Source organism: Grampus griseus, assembly GCF_964374135.1.
Source record: "Grampus griseus genome assembly, chromosome: 1".
In the NCBI taxonomy this organism is placed as follows: domain Eukaryota; kingdom Metazoa; phylum Chordata; class Mammalia; order Artiodactyla; family Delphinidae; genus Grampus; species Grampus griseus.
In genome coordinates this window covers 23,684,040-23,701,906 of record NC_139017.1, presented here as the reverse complement: position 1 = coordinate 23,701,906, position 17,867 = coordinate 23,684,040, and positions in this window count along the sequence as shown.

Below are 17,867 nucleotides of genomic sequence, written 5' to 3'. Positions count from 1 at the left end.
CAGTAGACTTTGAGTGAAGCAAATTACCCCCCATAATGTGGATGGGCCTCATCCAATCAGTTAAAGCCTTAATAGAAAAAGACCGACTTCCCTGGAAGAAAACGGAATTCTGCCAGCAACTGGCCTTTGGACTCAAACTGCAACTCTCTTCTGGGTCTCCAGCCTGCCAACTACCCTGCAGATTTTGGATTTGCCAACCTCCATAATTGCATGAGCCCAATTCTTTAAAATCTCTTTCTCTCTAAATTTATACACACACATCCTATTAGTTCTGTTTCTCTTGAGAACCTGACTAATACATCATATAAGGTAACATTCAGTTTCCAAGAATTAGGACCTAGATACCTTTGGGGCCATTGTTCAGTCTATCACAAATGCCATCAATTCTTTTCAAGTGCATATGGAATATTCATCAAAATAGACCATATGCTGAACCATAAAATAAGCCTTAGTACATTTCAGTTTTATGTAGTATGTTCTCTTTTGACAACAGAAATAAATGAGAAATCAATAATAATATAACTAGAAAAGTCCCACATATCTGGATATTAAGCAGTACCCACAGGACAAGGGAGAAATCACAAGGAGAGTTAGGAAATATTTCATACTGAATAAAAATACAACCTATCAAAAACTGAGGGTTGGGCTTCCCTGGTGGTGCAGTGGTTGAGAGTCCGCCTGCTGATGCAGGGGACACGGGTTCGTGCCCCGGTCCGGGAAGATCCCACATGCCGTGGAGTGGCTGGGCCCGTGAGCCATGGCTGCTGGACCTGCACGTCTGGAGCCCGTGCTCCGCGACGGGAGAGGCCATAACAGTGAGAGGCCCACGTACTGCAAAAAAAAAAAAAAAACAACCAAAAAACTGAGGGTTGCAGCTAGGCAGTGCTTAGAGTAAAATTTATAGCATTAAATGCTTACAGTGTTAGAAAAGAAGAAAGATTTAAAATTAATGACCTAAGTTTTACTTCCAGAACTAGAGGAGTGATTTAAACCCAAAGTGAGTAGCAGAAAAAATAATGATAAGAACAGAAATCAACAAAATAAAGAACAAATGATAGAGTAAATTAAAAATTCCAAAAGTTGGTTTTCTAAAAAGATTAATAAAATTGGTAAACCCCAGTAAGACTGATTAAGAAGAAAAATAAAGAAAGTAAGCATAAATTACCAGTATCAGCAATAAAAGAGGGGTATCATCACAGATTCTACAGATATTAAAAAGATAATAGATGAATATTATAAATAAGTCAATGACACTAAATCTGAAAACTTAGACGAAATGAGAAAATTTCTTGAAAAATCCAAATTATCAAAACTGACACAAAAATAAATACAAAAATTTAATGGTCCCTTTTTACAAATATTGTCTGTTACAGATGTTGAATTCCTAATTAAAAATCTTCCCACAAACAAAACTCCAGGACCAGATAGTTTCATTGGTAAATTCAATAAAACATTTAAGGAAAAAATAATAAAGCCAATCTTACACAAATCCTTTCAGAACACAAAGGAGGAAGGAAGAGTTTCCAATTTGTTTGGTGACACCAGCAATAAATAATCCTGAAGCCAAAATATGACAAAGATGCTACAAGAAAAGAACATTACAGATCAATATCCCTCATGAACATGGACACATAAATCTTTAACAAAATATTAGCAAATTGAATCCAGCAATGTGTAAAAAGAGCAATACATCAAGTTCAAATGGGATTTATCCCGTGAGTGCAAGATTGGTTTCATATTGGAAATCAATCAAAGTAATTCATTGTATCAACAGAATAAAGAAAAACCATTATGATCTCAGTAGATGTAGAATAAGCATTTGAAAGAATGCAACACTCATTCATAATAAAAATCTCAGAAAACTAGGAGTACAAGAGAATTTCTTCATTCTGATAAAGGCCACCTATGAAAAACCTATAGCTGACATACTTAATGATGGAATATTGAATGTTTTTCGCTAAGACTGGGAAAAAGGCAAGAATGGTCTCAATTTTATTCAGTATTGTACTAGAGCCATAATGATTGCAATCAGGCAAAGAAAAATAAAAGGTGTAAGGATTGGGAAGGAAGAAGAAAAACTATTTACATCTGACATAACCATATATGACATCTATGAAACAACCACTAGAACTAATAAGTGAGTTTAGTAAGGTCACAGATTACTAGGTCAATATACAAAAGTTAAGTGTATGTCTATATACTCACAGCAAGCAGTTTAAAATGGAAATTAAAAAATCTCTTTTTAATAGTATCCACAAACCAAAAAAATGAGGAAAAAATTTATCAAAATACATGCAGAACTCTACCATGAAAACCACATGACAATCATGAGGAAATTTAAGAAAATCTAAAGCAATAGAGAAATATATCATGTTTGTGGATTAGAAGATGTCAGTTCTCTCCAAATCTATCTATAAATTCAATGTGCCAGTTAAAGTCTCAATTAAATTAAAATCTTTTTGGTGGAAAATGACAAGTTGATTAAAATTTTCTAATGGAAATGTAAAGAACCTATAATAGTTTAAACAATCTTGAAAGAGAGCAATTGAAGGCTCCACTGAATCTGATTTCAAGACTACTGTGGTAATAAAGACAGAATCAAGTATTGGCATAAAGGCAAATAGATCAATGGAACAGAATATAGAGTCCACACATAGATAATTGATTTTTTTTTTTTTTTTTTTTTTTTGCGGTACGCGGGCCTCTTACTGTTGTGGCCTCTCCCGTTGCGGAGCACAGGCTCCAGATGTGCAGACTCAACGGCCATGGCTCACGGGCCCAGCCACACCGCGGCATGTGGGATCTTCTCGGACTGGGGCACGAACCCGTGTCCCCTGCATCAGCAGGTGGACTCTCAACCACTGCGCCACCAGGGAAGCCCCTAATCAGTTGATTTTTGACGAAGTTACCAAGGTAATTCAGTAAGGAAAGGAACGTATTTTTCAAGAAATGGTGCTGGAACTATTGGATAAATGTATATGAAAAAATGAACCTTGTCCCCATCATAGACCTAAACGTAAATGCTAACACTATAAAACTTCTAGAAAAAATTTAGGTCATTATTTTCATGACCTTGGGATTGGGGACGTTTTCTCAGAGCAGACACAAAAAAAGCACTAAACATAAAATTAAAAACTGATAAATTGGACTTTTTTGAAGTTGAAATTTTCTGCTTACTAAAAGACACCATCAATAAAACAAAAGGACAGGGCTTCCCTGTTGGCACAGTGGTTAAGAATCCGCCTGCCGATGCAGGGGACACGGGTTTGGGCCCTGCTCTGGGAAGATACCACATGCTGTGGAGCACTCAGCCCGTGCACCACAGCTACTGAAGCCCGCGCGCCTAGAGCCCCTTCTCCGCAACAAGAGAAGCCACCACAGCGAGAAGCCCGCGCACCGCAATGAAGAGTAGCCCCCGCTCGCCGCAACTAGAGAAAGCCTGCACGCAGCAGTGAAGACCCAACGCAGCCAAAACTAAGTAAAATAAATTTATAAAAAAACAAAAGGACAAGTCAGATTGTTGGAAAATTTTTGCAATACATATATTTGACAAAAGACATATCCAGAATATATAAAGAACTCCTATAAATAAATAACAAAATGACAGACTATCCAATTAAAAATGAGCAAAAGACTTGAACAGATACCTGACAAAAGAAGATAAACAAATGGTTAAAAAAGACATGAAAAGATGCTCAGCATCATTAGTTGCCAAGAAAATGCAAATTCAAACCCCAATGAGGTACGATTTATCCCCCTGACAATGCCAAATGCGGTGAGAACAGCAAGCAGCTGGAACTCTTATACAGGGGGGAGTGTTAAACGATCCAGTCATCATGGAAGACTGTTCCACATCCGTCCATACTATGACCCAGCTGTTCTATTCCATTCCTAAGTATTTATCCACGAGAAATAAAACAATGTCCAGAAAAAGTCTCTAATGAGAATATTCATAGCAGTTCTATTCATGTGTCAAAAATTGACAACAGCTCTAATATCTATCAACAGAATGGATAAACAAATTATTGTATATTTATACAATAGAATATTCAGCAATAAAAAGTACTGGGCTTCCCTGGTGGCACAGTGGTTAAGAATCTGCCTGCCAGTGCAGGGGACATGGGTTCGAGCACTGGTCCAGGAAGATCCCACATGCCATGGAGCAACTAAGCCCGAGCACCACAACTACTGAGCCTGCACTCTAGAGCCCGTGAGCCACACCTACTGAAGCCCATGTACCACAACTGCTGAAGCCTGCGCACCTAGAGCCCATGCTCCGCAGCAAGAGAAGCCACCACAGTGAGAAGCCCGTGCACCGCAACGAAGAGTAGCCCCCGCTCGCCACAACTAGAGAAAGCCCACACACAGCAACGAAGACCCAACTCAGCCAAAAGAAAAAAAAAAGAAGACCATAAAAAAAAAATGTACTGATACATGCAACAGCATGAATAAATCATAAACATATTATAGTAAAAGAAGACAGGCACATTAAGAGTACATATGATATGATTCCATTTGTAAAAAGTTTAAGAATGGGCAAATTTATCTATGGGCTAGAAATCAGAACAGTGATTTCCTCTGGGGGGTGAAGATTAACTGGAAGGGGTTATCAGGAACTTTCTGGGTGATAAAATTGTTGTGTATTTTGGCAAAGTAGTGGTTATATGGACATGTACGCATATCCAAACTCACTGAATTGTATATTTAATATCTGCATTTCACTGTATGTAAATTTTTATATATTGTATGTATAATATAAAATATATATTTATATTTGTTACGGGCATCTCAATATCTCAAAAATAAGTGCTACTTAAGGGGAAGCTCAAAAGTAAAATAAAACACATTTAACTGGGTTTGTTTTTCCCCTCCCCTTTCCTTGTCTATTGTAAATATGCAATATCTTAAAATAAATAATAAAGATGGAAAAAATTTTGTTGTCTTTTAAAATATTATATCCAATGAAAGCTTAAAGAGTCTTTGCTGAGATAGAAATTTGAAAAACATATTTATTTTTCTTATGTATTTTTTTCTGAATTTCTCTTTAATCCATCCAGAATTTAGTGGGGAGAATGGCTGATTCCAGTGGTAGAGAGGAAAGGGCTTTCTTTTCACCTCCAAGTTCTTTCCCCTTCCCTCCTTGCTTCTAGGTGCCTGCTTCTTCTGGCCAAAGAAAGAGGCAGTAGAAAAGTCTGAGGTGGCTATTCAGGGTGAGAGCTGAGTGTCGCCCTCTCCACAAAGGGCACTTGTCCTTTTCCTGCACATGACGGTCTTTGTCTAAATGGCCTCATTTTCTGATTAATACAGCTCAAAATTGGCCCATTTCCTTGAAATTAAAACAAAAGTACAGTCCCGGAAATGCTCAAAAGAAGATAAAGAGGAAATAGTTACCTGAAAAAATAGGAAAATGCTCTAAATGGAATTTTATACCCGTCCTGTGAAACGCATGGAGTGTTGTACATCTGATAAATATGGACCTTTGGGGAAAGGATGATTCTATGATTGGCTCTGGTCTTTGGGCATCAGCCCTGGGGAGCTGGGGGTAGTTGGAAGTACATGTGGTAAGAGGTGCCTGAGTCTGACCTACAGGGTCATATTTCAGTGCCAGGCTTAGTGGTAACTACACTCTGTCCTTAAACTAAAGAGCAGCTGGTCTCGGCACAAGTTGAAGAGAACTTTGGCCTCAGAGCCTTTTCCAAAGCCAGGTCTACGTGGCAACCACTGTCAGCAATGGCAACATCTGCAGATACAAGAAGCAGCCGGCAATTGTTGATCTTCCATAGATCTTCATAGCGTTTATTTGAGGGCGTTTAAAACCGTGAGACCGGAATTATCTGGGATTTGTGAACGCTGCAAAACGTGATGATAGGATAAAGCTGTGTGAAATCTTGTCTCCAGCCCACACCCCTAAGTGAACGTTACCCTCCCGAATCACTGCAGGAAGTACCGCGTGGGAGCCTGGCTTAGAACGTGCTTTAGATTCCTTCTGTTCACATTGATGTAAGCATCAACATATGATCCACAAGGGGGAAATCAGCTTGGTTTTCTTAATTCACATCCGTTGGTTGTGAATAACGTGTGTCTGTTTCCAAAAATTCAGTCCACTCCCAGAAAGGACAAAGATTGGCCGACAGTGAAGGTATTAAAGGAAATGTCCGGTCCACTCTTTTCAAATGTTTGCCATCAGAGTTCTCGACGGACAGGTGGTTGGTTGCCTTCCCCACAGAGATGACTCTGAAGGGGTTGCTCTTGTTGGACACATCGGTCCTATTGGCTTGTCACCACCCTTCTTCTGATGCCATATTCCTTTAGGGTTGGACCTGAACAGCACTTACAGATTTCCCTTCTGCTCAAAGTGAAAAACAGATGTCAACCCTGCCGCTAATATTTCTGCATTTTTTTCTAGCTTTTTCTTCCTCTCCTGCTCCCACTTGATGGTTTGGAGGATGAGAGGTCATAAAAGATTTCTGAGGGGTGGAAGGAACAAACAGCTTTTCTCATATCTCCCTCCTCCGCAATTTTCCAACCTAAAAAATGACCACTTTCCTCACCAGATGACGTCAGCACAGTCACGGTGTTTCACCTGGATCCCGGGTGAGGGCTGAGTTCCCTCTGTTTCACGCCTCCCTCCTTCTCTACTTTCCTCCAGGCCCCCAGTGATGTTCCCTGCAGAGCAAAGGCCCTAAAATGTTTATTCCCTCTGCTTCCTTTCCTCTGCCTACCACATGTTCTTCTTGTCTTTGCCTGATAAGCATCTATTCTGTATACTTTTATTTACCGAAATTAAAAAATTTTTCTTGTTCATATAAGATAGACTTTAAAATATATTTTAGAAACACTGTAACATCTACTTATGACATTTTAAAATGTACACTGTTCCAAGGTTCCTAAATTACAATCCCTTTCTAGCCCATCTCTCCTTCGGCTTTTTGTTTTTTACTTTATTTTTATTTTTAGTTGTGGTAAAATACACATAACATAAAACTTACCATCTTAACCATTTTATTTTTTTTTCTTTGTGGTACGCGGGCCTCTCACTGCTGCGGCCTCTCCTGTTGCGGAGCACAGGCTCCGGACGCGCAGGCTCAGCAGCCATGGCTCACGGGCCCAGCCGCTCCGCGGCATGTGGGATCTTCCCGAACCCGGGCACGAACCCGTGTCCCCTGCATTGGCAGGCGGACTCTCAAGCACTGCGCCGCCAGGGAAGCCCACCACCTTAATCATTTTTAAGTATACGGTTCAGTAGTGCTAAAGTACACTCGCATTGTCATGCAACCATCGCCACCATCCATCTCCAGAAATTTTTTTTTAAATTACTAAACTTTATTTTTTGGAGCAGTTTTAGGTTCACAGCAAAATTGAGCGGGAATTGCAGAGCTCCCATATACCCCTGTGTACACAACCTGCCCTACTCTCAACGTCCTGCACCAGAGTAGTACATTTGTTACAATCCCTGGACCTTCACTGACGCATCGTTATCACCCGAAGTTCTCCAGAACGTTTCCATCTTGTGGAACTGAAACTCCATACCCATTAAACAGCGACTGCCCATCCTCCACTTCCCCCAGCTCCTGGCAGCCACCGTCCTACTTCCTGTCGCTATGAATTTGACTACTGTAGGTGCCTCTTTTTTTAAATTTAATTTAATTTTATTTTTTTAATACAGCAGGTTCTTATTAGTTACCAATTTTATACATATCTGTGTATACATGTCAATCCCAATCTCCCAATTCATCATACCACCCCCCCCACCTTTCCCCCCAGGTGTCCATACGTTTGTTCTCTACATCTGTGTCTCTATTTTTGCCTTGCACACCGGTTCATCTGTACCATTTTTCTAGATTCCAAATATATACGTTAATATACGATATTTGTTTTCCCCTTCCTTACTTCACTCTGTATGACAGTCTCTAGGTCCATCCATGTCTCTACAAATGACCCAATTTTGTTCCTTTTTATGGCTGAGTCATATTCCATTGTATATATGTACCACATCTTCTTTATCCATTCATCTGTCGATAGGCATTTAGGTTGCTTCCATGACCTGGCTATTGTAAGAGGTGCTGCAATGAACATTGGGGTGCCTGTGTCTTTTTGCATTATGGTTTTCTCTGGTCTAGGTGCCTCATGTTTAAGTGGAATCATACAATTTTTGTCCTTTGGTACCTCGCTTATTTCACTTAGCATACATAATATCTTCAAGGTTCATCCATGTTGCATGTGTCAGAATTCATTCCTTTTTAAGACAATGATATTCCATCGTATAGATGGACCACATTGTGTTTATCCACTCATTCATCGAAGGACACTTGAGTTGCTTCCACTTCTTGGCTATCATGAACAATGCTGCTATGAACATGGGTGGACAAATATCTCTTCGAGACACTTCATTTCAATTCATTTGGGTATATACCCAGAAGTGGAATTGCTAGATCATATGATAATGATAGTTCTATGTTTAACTTTTTGAGGAACTGCCGTGTTGTTTTCCACAATGTCTGCACCATTTTACATTCCCATTAACATTGCCCAAGAGTTCCATCCTCGGCAATACTTCTTATTTTCTCTCTTTCTTTTGGTCTTTCTGTCTTTCTTTCATAGTAGCTGTCCTAATGGGTGTGAGGTGTTGTGTGCCTTTACTTTTTAAACTTTTATTAAAAGCCTGGTGTCTTTCAGGCACAGTCTGATTTCCTTCAAATCTGAAGTAGGCACTTTAGGATCTGCTGTGTATCTGCTTGGATATCAAATGTTCATCTGTACATTTTCTTTCTCAAAATGTGTACAACAGGAGTGCGTTGTCTTTCTGATTTAAGTGTAACTGAATTGATATCTTCAGATGGGAAGACAGCTTAGCCAGCAGAGACATCTGCCCCCATGGAGAGTACCTGGAATGATTCAGCCAGGTTTCCTGGTTTGGACGGGTCCCCTTCCTCCTACACCATTCCCGGACACCTGTCCCAAAGCTCTGACTGATCTCCCTCCAAGAGAATAGCCTTCCCAGACGGATCTCTCTGTGCAGCAGTCTGAGGTCCTTGGATACATTTATAGATTATATGTTGTGTGTGTGAATTTAGTGGTAGTAGTCTCAATCTCACTGAGAAATAATGAAAAGAGTCTAAAATCCGGTCATAATGGAAGGCACTCATCATTAAAACCGTGTGCCTTATAGCAAAGCATTCTTTTTTTTATATAGATTTACTTTATTTATTTATTTATTGGCTGCATTGGGTCCTCCGTTGCTGTGCACAGGCTTTCTCTAGTTGTGGCGAGCGGGGGCTACTCTTTGTTGCAGAGCTAGGGCTTCTCATTGCGGTGGCTTCTCTCTTTCCGGAGCACGGGCTCTAGGTGTGCAGGCTTCAGTAGTTGTGGCATGCGGGCTCAGTAGTTGTGGCTTGTGGGCTCTAGAGCGCAGGCTCAGTAGTTGTGGTGCACGGGCTTAGTTGCTCCGCGGCATGTGGGATCTTCCCCGACCAGAGCTCGAGCCAGGGTCCCCTACATTGGCAGGAAGATTCTTAACCACTGCGCCACCAGGGAAGCCCCTAGCAAAGCATTCTAAAATCACATGGAAACTAGCAAACGCAGGGAGTACAGTTTTTCCTCCTTCTGCCCTGAGTCAGGGATCTTAGGGAGGTGGTGTTTCCAGGGCCATGTCACCCCTTTGGTTACTGCTCGGCAGGGTGGCTCAGCCTCCAGCCCTGTTGGTCTGGCTGGGAAGCAGCTTCTCTCCACTAGAGGGCATCAGGCTCCCTTATTCAGATCACTCTTTGGAAATCCAGGGAGGCCTCTTGCTCTTTTATGTTGGACTGGGCCTCCCGCCTCTATTTTTAGGCCCTCTATGTTGACCTTGAGTGTTCAGGCCTGGAGACCCCCCCTCCCCGGGTCAGGAAACGGCATATTCTCTTGGAGACCTTGGCCGAGACCCCCTCTGGGAGTCAAGTTCCTGCCGGAAAGCAGGCTGCGAGGGTGGGGTAAGACAGGTCACCTTTCACAGAGCATTCAAGGCCCCTGGGGGTTGGGGGCTGGGTGGGGGGAAAGCATGCCATTGTCTCGTCACATTTTAAGTTCTCAAAACTAAAGTAAAATGTTAAAATAAAAGAAAAATTGCAAAGTCCAAAAAACAAAACAAAACAAAACTGCCTTTATCTACTTTGCCTTCCTCTATGGTACTTCCTAAAAAGTTGAGAATTGTGTGGGAGGCACAGGAAGCCGTCCTCTCTGCTTCCTCACTTGATTGTGTGACCTCTTGGTAGCATTTAGACCATGGAAGCTTTAAGAGTCACCAGATAAAAGAGCAGACACCCAGGCCCCGCCCTTGGAGGTTCCAGCTCAGTAGGCCCAGGGTGTGGCCCAAGAGTCTGCCTTTTTGGCAAACACCTTATTTGATTCTCAGGCAGAGGATCCTCAAACCACACGTTGAGAAACTTTCCACTGTACTACATCCTCTGGTGCCATTCACTTAATCTGAGAGTCCTAAGGTAAGTTTTCTATTCCACGTGGGAACCATCCATGCAGGAATTCCATACATTTTAATATTTCAGTTACAGGCCACTTCTCTTGTATAACCCTGAGCCCCCTGGGAAGCCCCCATCTTAGGGTCTGAAGTGTAGTGTCTCCCAGCCTCCCTCCACCCCGCTGATGCTCCCTGATTCCCCTGGGCCAGGCAGCCTTCTAAATTGCTTTCATTTTTTTCATAGCTCTTGGGAGAAACCTTTCTTCCTGGGATGGAAGCCCCCAGATGAGGGTTTGGCTGTGCCTTTCCCTCCCTAACAGAGGGGCTTGTCTCAACACCAACTCCAAACACACACACACACACACACACACACACACACACACACACACACACACACACACTGTGCAGCTCTAACAACTGCGACTGTTCTCTAAGTACAGCCCAGCAGCCAGACTGTAGCTCAGTTTTCGGCTTTTCATGGTGCCTTCTGCTCTGACGGTGCTTGGTAAAAGTTCATGTCAACAAGTCTGAGGATCAGTCATTACCCTACCCGTGTCTGGGAGTGCCAGGATTAGAACCACTGAACCAAAATCTACTTTGGAGAACGTGAGGCCCAAGCAACAATTGGGAGGGGGGGCTCCTGGCACCTCTTAGTCTGACATGAATGGTGTCTTCAAGACATAGCAGCACATACTGCCGCATCTTCGACACACGAGAATAAACACACACACACACACACACACACACACACACAAAATGCCTGCTTTCCCATCCCTGCTACTACGGGTTCCCCGCTTTCAGCACTTTCTTGCTTGATTCTCATACTAATTCCTACGCCTCTGGGTGGCAGCCCTTGGCTATCTGCTCTGGGTCTGGTATTGAGATCTAAGACTGAATCCGTCATCAGTTTGTAATTACCTGGTACTGAGCTCCCGCACGACTCCAGCATCAGAGGCAACCTCTTGGAAAATGCGCCGGGGCCTGTCTTCTGAGAGGCTACCCCACCTGCTCCCAGTGGAGCATCCACTCGTAGGCCCACACGGCAGCCAACAAGGACAGCTGCCTGGCAGCCCAGAGAGGTCCAGAGTTGCAGGGAAGGGGGTTCACAAGTTAGCCCGGCCCTAAAGAAGGTGGGTCACCATGGCTCAGTGGCGCTGGGACCCAAGTAGGCTCGCAAGAGCCCGATGCGTGAAGCCATCACTTACCATGAGAAATAAGATCAGCTATTTCTATCAGCCCAACCAACGCAACAGGCAGGGGCAGGGAATGGGGTGGGGGGGCGGGGCTTCCTTTTGTGGGTGTGGCTCAGAACAAGTGTGGTGGGAAGTACGACTCCAGTGTAAGTGGCAGGGGTCTCTGCTTGCATTCAGTCAGAGTGGATATTCAGCAGAATACCCTCCGTGACCCCACAGTTTATTAATGGCTGGAGCTTATTCTGACTGAGCAGCACCTCTGCCATATAAGTTAAATATTTTAAACATTACCCTTAATAATAGGTGCGTGTAACACCTGCCAGAAGAGTCAGAGTTTCTGGGAGCCTGACAGGTTGTCTCTCCCCCGGACTGACTATAAGCCCCTCATTAGACTTCACAAGGTTCTACTCCTTGGTTAATTTAGCATCTAGCACATAGTAGGTGCTCAATGCACATAATAGGACTGACTGACTGACTATAAGCCCCTCATTAGACTTCACATGGTTCTACTCCTTGGTTAATTTAGCATCTAGCACATAGGAGGTGCTCAATGGCACATAATAGGTGGTTGTGATGTTGAGCTCAAACAACTGATAGTGCCCGGCTGGGCTCTGCCACGTTTGCCCCTGGGCTTCCCTTTTCTGGGCCTCCATGGTTGACCACTCCCCTAGTTGTGACGTTCTTTCTTCGCATACACCAGGCTATCCTGGGAGGCACCCTGTCTTTCAGGTGACCTTGCTGACTCAACAACCAATATCTGACTGAGCACCAACTACATGCCAGGCTTGGGGGATATGCCAGTGAGCAAAATAGTCATGGTTCCTGCTCTCCTGGAGTCAGGTCTGAAAAATGAGTCAGGCATTAAACATGTAAGATGAATAGTGTGGACAGAGAAGGACCAGGGTTATGGGAGCACATGGCAGAGGAATGAGGCAGCCTCTTGGAGGAAGTGATGTTACGGTGAGATTTGAAGAGTTCGCTGAGTAAAGGGAAAAGGGGCAGGAGAGGTAAGAAGAAGGGTAATTCAGGCAGAGCAAACAGCATTTACAAAGACTCAGGTATGGGCAAGAGTGAGTGGTGTCAGAGCAGCAGGAGAGGAGCTGAAGAGGTGGGCTGTCGGCACGTCGAGGTCTCGGGATGTGGTGGCCGGATGAATGCACCTTGCAAACCTCCAGCTCCATGGAGTGTAATTGGCCGAGAGCTCCAGCTGCCACGCTCTAAAATCCATTCACACCGAAGCGTGCCTTCCCTGGCTTCTCCCAGGCAGTGCCTGGGCACCTTGGGGTACAGCGCAGGGCAGGCTCATTCCCGGGAGGCACGGGACTCCTGCGATGCCAGCTTTGGCTCAAGGACTCAGTGGCTTTGCTGAACCTTCCTTAGACTGCACAGTAGTCCGGGACACTTCTACCTTCCCTTCTCGCCTCTCTCCTTCACTGGGGGTCAGACTCGCATCACAGTCTGACAGCTCTCCCAGTCTCCACCTCTCAGGTTCCTCTCACCGACATTTCCCCAAAGAAAATCCTTACATGTTTAATATTAACTTTGTGTCTGCTTCTGGGAAGATCTGGACGAACACATGAGGCTTTATCCTCCTGATAATGGCCAGTGGTGGAGGGTTTTAAATGAGTGACACCATCAGAGTATATCTGGAAAAGAACAATGTGGCTGCAGGGTGAAGAATTTGGTCAGAGGGGATCGGGAGAAGGGCCAGAAGGCGATTAGGAGGCTGTTACAGTGGCCCAGGTGAGATAGCTTAGACTAGGGGGCGGCAGTGGGGATTCAAAAATGTGATTGATGATGGAAAACAGGAGGAAGGAGAAGTGGCACTGGGTGATGGATTGAATGTGAAGTGTGAGGGAGGAGTTGAGGATGACTCTAGGATCCTGGCTCATTCTACAAGCGGGTGGAAGCTAGTCGTCGGGTATTGTCCAGCTCTGCTTAGGGAAAATGCAGTATCTGGCCAACAGAAAGGTGAGCTCTATTACGGGTCAGGACAGCTCACTGGCCTTCCCACTACCTGGGTGAAACACCTCTTGGGAACATCCAACACGGTTTGTTTGAGTTCATGCTCACTTAACAGCCTTCGGATGGTTAATTAGACACACGGGCATTCAGATGCCAGGCAGATCCCTCTGGAAAGGAATAGTGCCAACTAAAAATGGGTAAATGAATTGGCATTCCAGTTTACCCAACAATGTCCTGGATGCCTGATGTTCCTGAGCCAACCTCTCCAAGCTGATCAGCTCTGTGATACTGGTGAGGATGGAGACTGGACCCTGGATCAGAGAAACTCCACTCTGTTCTCAGAGGCCCTGGTGTAGACAGCCAGCTGGCCTAGTAGGATGTGGAGGGATGAATAATGGCTGCTAAAGATGTCCATATCCGAATCCCCCGAATATGTGACTGTGTCACCTGACGTAGTAAAAAGAACTTTGAAGATGTGATGACATTAGGACTGTGTGCTGGGGAGATCATCCTGGATTATGATCTGAGTGGGACCAATGTAATCACAAGGGTCCTTAAAAGAGGGACAAGGAGAAGCAGAGAGCAGTAGATGTGACAACAAAAACAAGAGATTGGAGTGATGCAGGGAAGGGGCCGATTTCCAGGTGTGGGCAATCTCCAGAAGCTGGAAAAGAAAAAGAGACAGTGTCTCTTGTAGAGCCTTCAGAAGAACTACCGGACTGCTGACAACTTGATTTTATCCCAGTGATATTGATTTTAAAATTCTGACCTCCAGAAATATAAGATAATAAATTCATGTTGTTTTAAGCCACGAAGTTAGTGGTCAGTTGTTACAGCGGGAATAGGAAACCAACACACAAAACAAGCGCACCACCTCACCTTTTCAAGAGGCAATAAATAGCAGATTTATACTATGTTGTACACCTAAAACTAATACAATATTGTAAATTAACTATACTTCAATTTTTGAAAATAGAAGATTTAAAATAAATGAATGAAATAATATATAATATAGTAATAATTATATATATAATAATATAATTATATATATATATAATGCCTATTTTCAGGTCATAGTGACTAAAATAAAGGGCCATGTAGAGTGGATATGTGTCATATTTGTGACTGCTTAACATCTTTTGAATAAATAACTTTCCTATTGTCAGACTTTTAGGCCAGAACTACATTTCCCAGGATCGCTTGCAGCTAGAACACAAGCATGTGACCCAGACTCCACCAATCAGATGCACCGTTGTGAGAAGGCACCTGGAGGAATTCTTTCCTAGGGGCCTCAGGGGAGCAGTCGGTTTGCGATCTCAGGGCAGCAGGGGCAGAGGTGGTGGTGTCCTAGCTCAGTAGCTAACGTGCCAATGGCACCTTCACTCCAGCAGTAGTGGGAAAGTGATTTGGGTATTGTTCCAGGCTGTAGAGCCTCCAGGGATGATCTTCTGGCCTTCCTAGAAATTCTGTAAGCCACACAATTATCCTTCAATAAATCAGTTTGCTAGTTAATCTTACGGTGTGGATTTTTTTGTTTGCAGCTAAGGACTCTGAATGATACATCACTTCATGGCATTGTGGTAAGTAACCGGCCCATTTTAGCAGCTGGAAGGTGACGCATTTGCAGTTTGCTCTTCCAGCCAGGCAGAATTGTTCATAGGATCAGGAGATGCAGGCCAAAGTGCACATTAGTTCCCAGTTACAGCTGCAGAGCGTCAGGGCCACCGCAGAACAGCTGGTCCTCTTTAAGCCTTGAGCGGCCATGGAGAGAGACCAGGGTTCACATAATGAGTGAGGAAAGCTCCAAATGGGTTTTCCTGAGCTGCAGAAGGGCCCATCTGGAGGAGGCGAGGGATTACTAAAATAGTTTCCTCAGACACAGGTGAGGGAGCTGCTAGAAACATCTTTCAGAGTCAGTTTCCCCCAGGGGCGGGTAGCCAGTCCCCATTTCCGGTTTGGGGAGAAATGCCTGAAGTGTTCCTGACCTTCCTGGGACCGAGAGCTCTCAGGGATGAGGCAGCCAGATGTGAGCTGAGCCTTGACACCCATCCCGCTTCCAGGAGCTCATGCTCATCCTGGAACACTGTCAAGGAGATGACAGATGTGCCTTCTTCTTGGGGTCAGCTTCAGATGAAATCATCCTTTCCCTCTGGACTCTGTCAGGATTAGTGCTTGGTATTTCTGAGTCACTTCACAGTTTATAAGCACTTTGGGAACCCGAGGTACTGAGTGTCTCTGTGCATGAAATTTTATACTGTGCCTTTACTCCTAAGGATGCTCTGGAAACCCTGAACCAAGAACGATGACCCCCAAATTAAATGTTATATAGATAGAGACTTTTGAGAATTTAAGAAGCATAAGAGAAGGGGAAACTGTGAATGGACATTCAAGAAGGCATAGGAATTTTAGCTACTAGGAAATCAAATCCATGTCTCTAGATGATCTCACATCCTCCAGGAGACACTGTTTGTGTTTTCTTGGATCCTACAAGGGGCAAGTAGAGTGGTTTTATATATGGTTTCATTTGAAGAATGCTAATCCCAGGAAAATATTTTTTCCTTAAAAAATATTGTTGAAGAGAGGTTTCCTGATTACCATTGCCTGATCTACCCTTAGACATTTTTATTCCTTTGATTTAAGGCTAAAACATCCTAATCCAAAGTCTCAAGAGGGTAAATGTTAAGACCTTCCCAATAATTACTAATAATAGTAATCAATATAAGGATTTGATCAGATCCTTTCCAACATCCCTTCAGCAGAACAGTTTCCCAAGAAATAAATTTCAAGTTTTGATTGGGGGTGGGGGTAGGTTAGGACATTAATTGATGAACTAATTACATTAGGGAAAAACTGTTCATTCCCAAGGAGCCCTTTCTTGAGGAAAGCTGGAAAGATGTCTTGGACGCATCCTCCCTTCCTTTATGGTACGTGTGCTTTATTCATTACCCTAGGACGTTTAGCCCCAGATAGCGTTTGCTCTGGGCCTGACCCTAGTTAAAAGTTCAAGTAGAATTCTGATAGTAACTAAGATTACTACCCAGTGCAATACAAGAATCAGTGATCTGTGTTAATTGTGCTTTGCTGATATGGCTGCAATAAATCGAAATCATTGCGGATGTGGACACAATGAGTTGTACGTGAACAGTAATGTCTGTTTAATGCCTCTTTTTCCCAAGTGCATGTTCATTTAAAGCAGAGTCTTTAAAGAAGACTCTAGCTCCAGGTTCAACCAACCACTTGGTACATGTGAACACAGGAGACCAAGGGCCACCCTTCCCAATCAAGGGATCCCTGAATAATGTCCCTTTGTCCCCCAGCCACCCAATTCACCCATGGAGGAGGATCCCTGCCCCCTTTCCATGTCTGCAGAAAGTGCATTGCTTTTCTTTTTTTAATTAATTAATTTAGTTATTTTTGGCTGCGTTGGGTCTTCGTTGCTGCGTGCGGGCTTTCTCTAGTTGTGGCGAGCAGGGTCTACTCTTCGCTGCGGAGCATGGGCTTTAGGTCCGCAGGCTTCAGTAGTTGTGGCACGCAGCCTCAGTAGTTGTGGCACATGGGCTTAGTTGCTCCATGGCATGTGGGATCTTCCCGGACCAGGGCTCGAACCTGTGTCCCCTGCATTGGCAGGCGGATTCTTTAACCACTGCGCCACCAGGGAAGTCCCTGCATTGCTCTTCTGTTATGGGCATTCTTGGCTAGACTTTGTACCACGCAAGAAAATCTAAACATTGTTCCTCTCCTGCTCACTCAAGACAGTCTCTTTCTCCAGAGCTGGATCTCAGAGCTGGGCAGTCCCTGTGCTCTCACCGTGTGTCCAGGTGGGATGCATTTGGCAGATAGGACTCATCTACCCACCCATCTACCCACCACGATGCCAGATCCTCCGAGACAGCCCTTCCTGATACTCTTAGCCCCCAGCTTGATACTCAGAACCCGAATAATGTGTCAGCTTCACACGGATCACCTGCTTTGCAGGATCTCGACTCCTGAAGTTAGGAAGTCCCTGGAGGGTCACCACTCAGCTTTCCCCAATGCTGGTGCCAGTTTAACTCCAAGATGGTCTAACACATGTTGTTGTTTGTTTCTGCTCTGAGGTGACCCCTGCCCTTCCTGTACCCCAGGAAGCAGGATGTAGTCACTCTTCAATAATCTATAAAATACCAAGAATCACCTACTCAACATTCTGAAAATGATAGCAAACGTTTTTAAGTATTACAGCAGGAGGACGTGGTAACGTGTATCCTGCTTTGGAACTAACA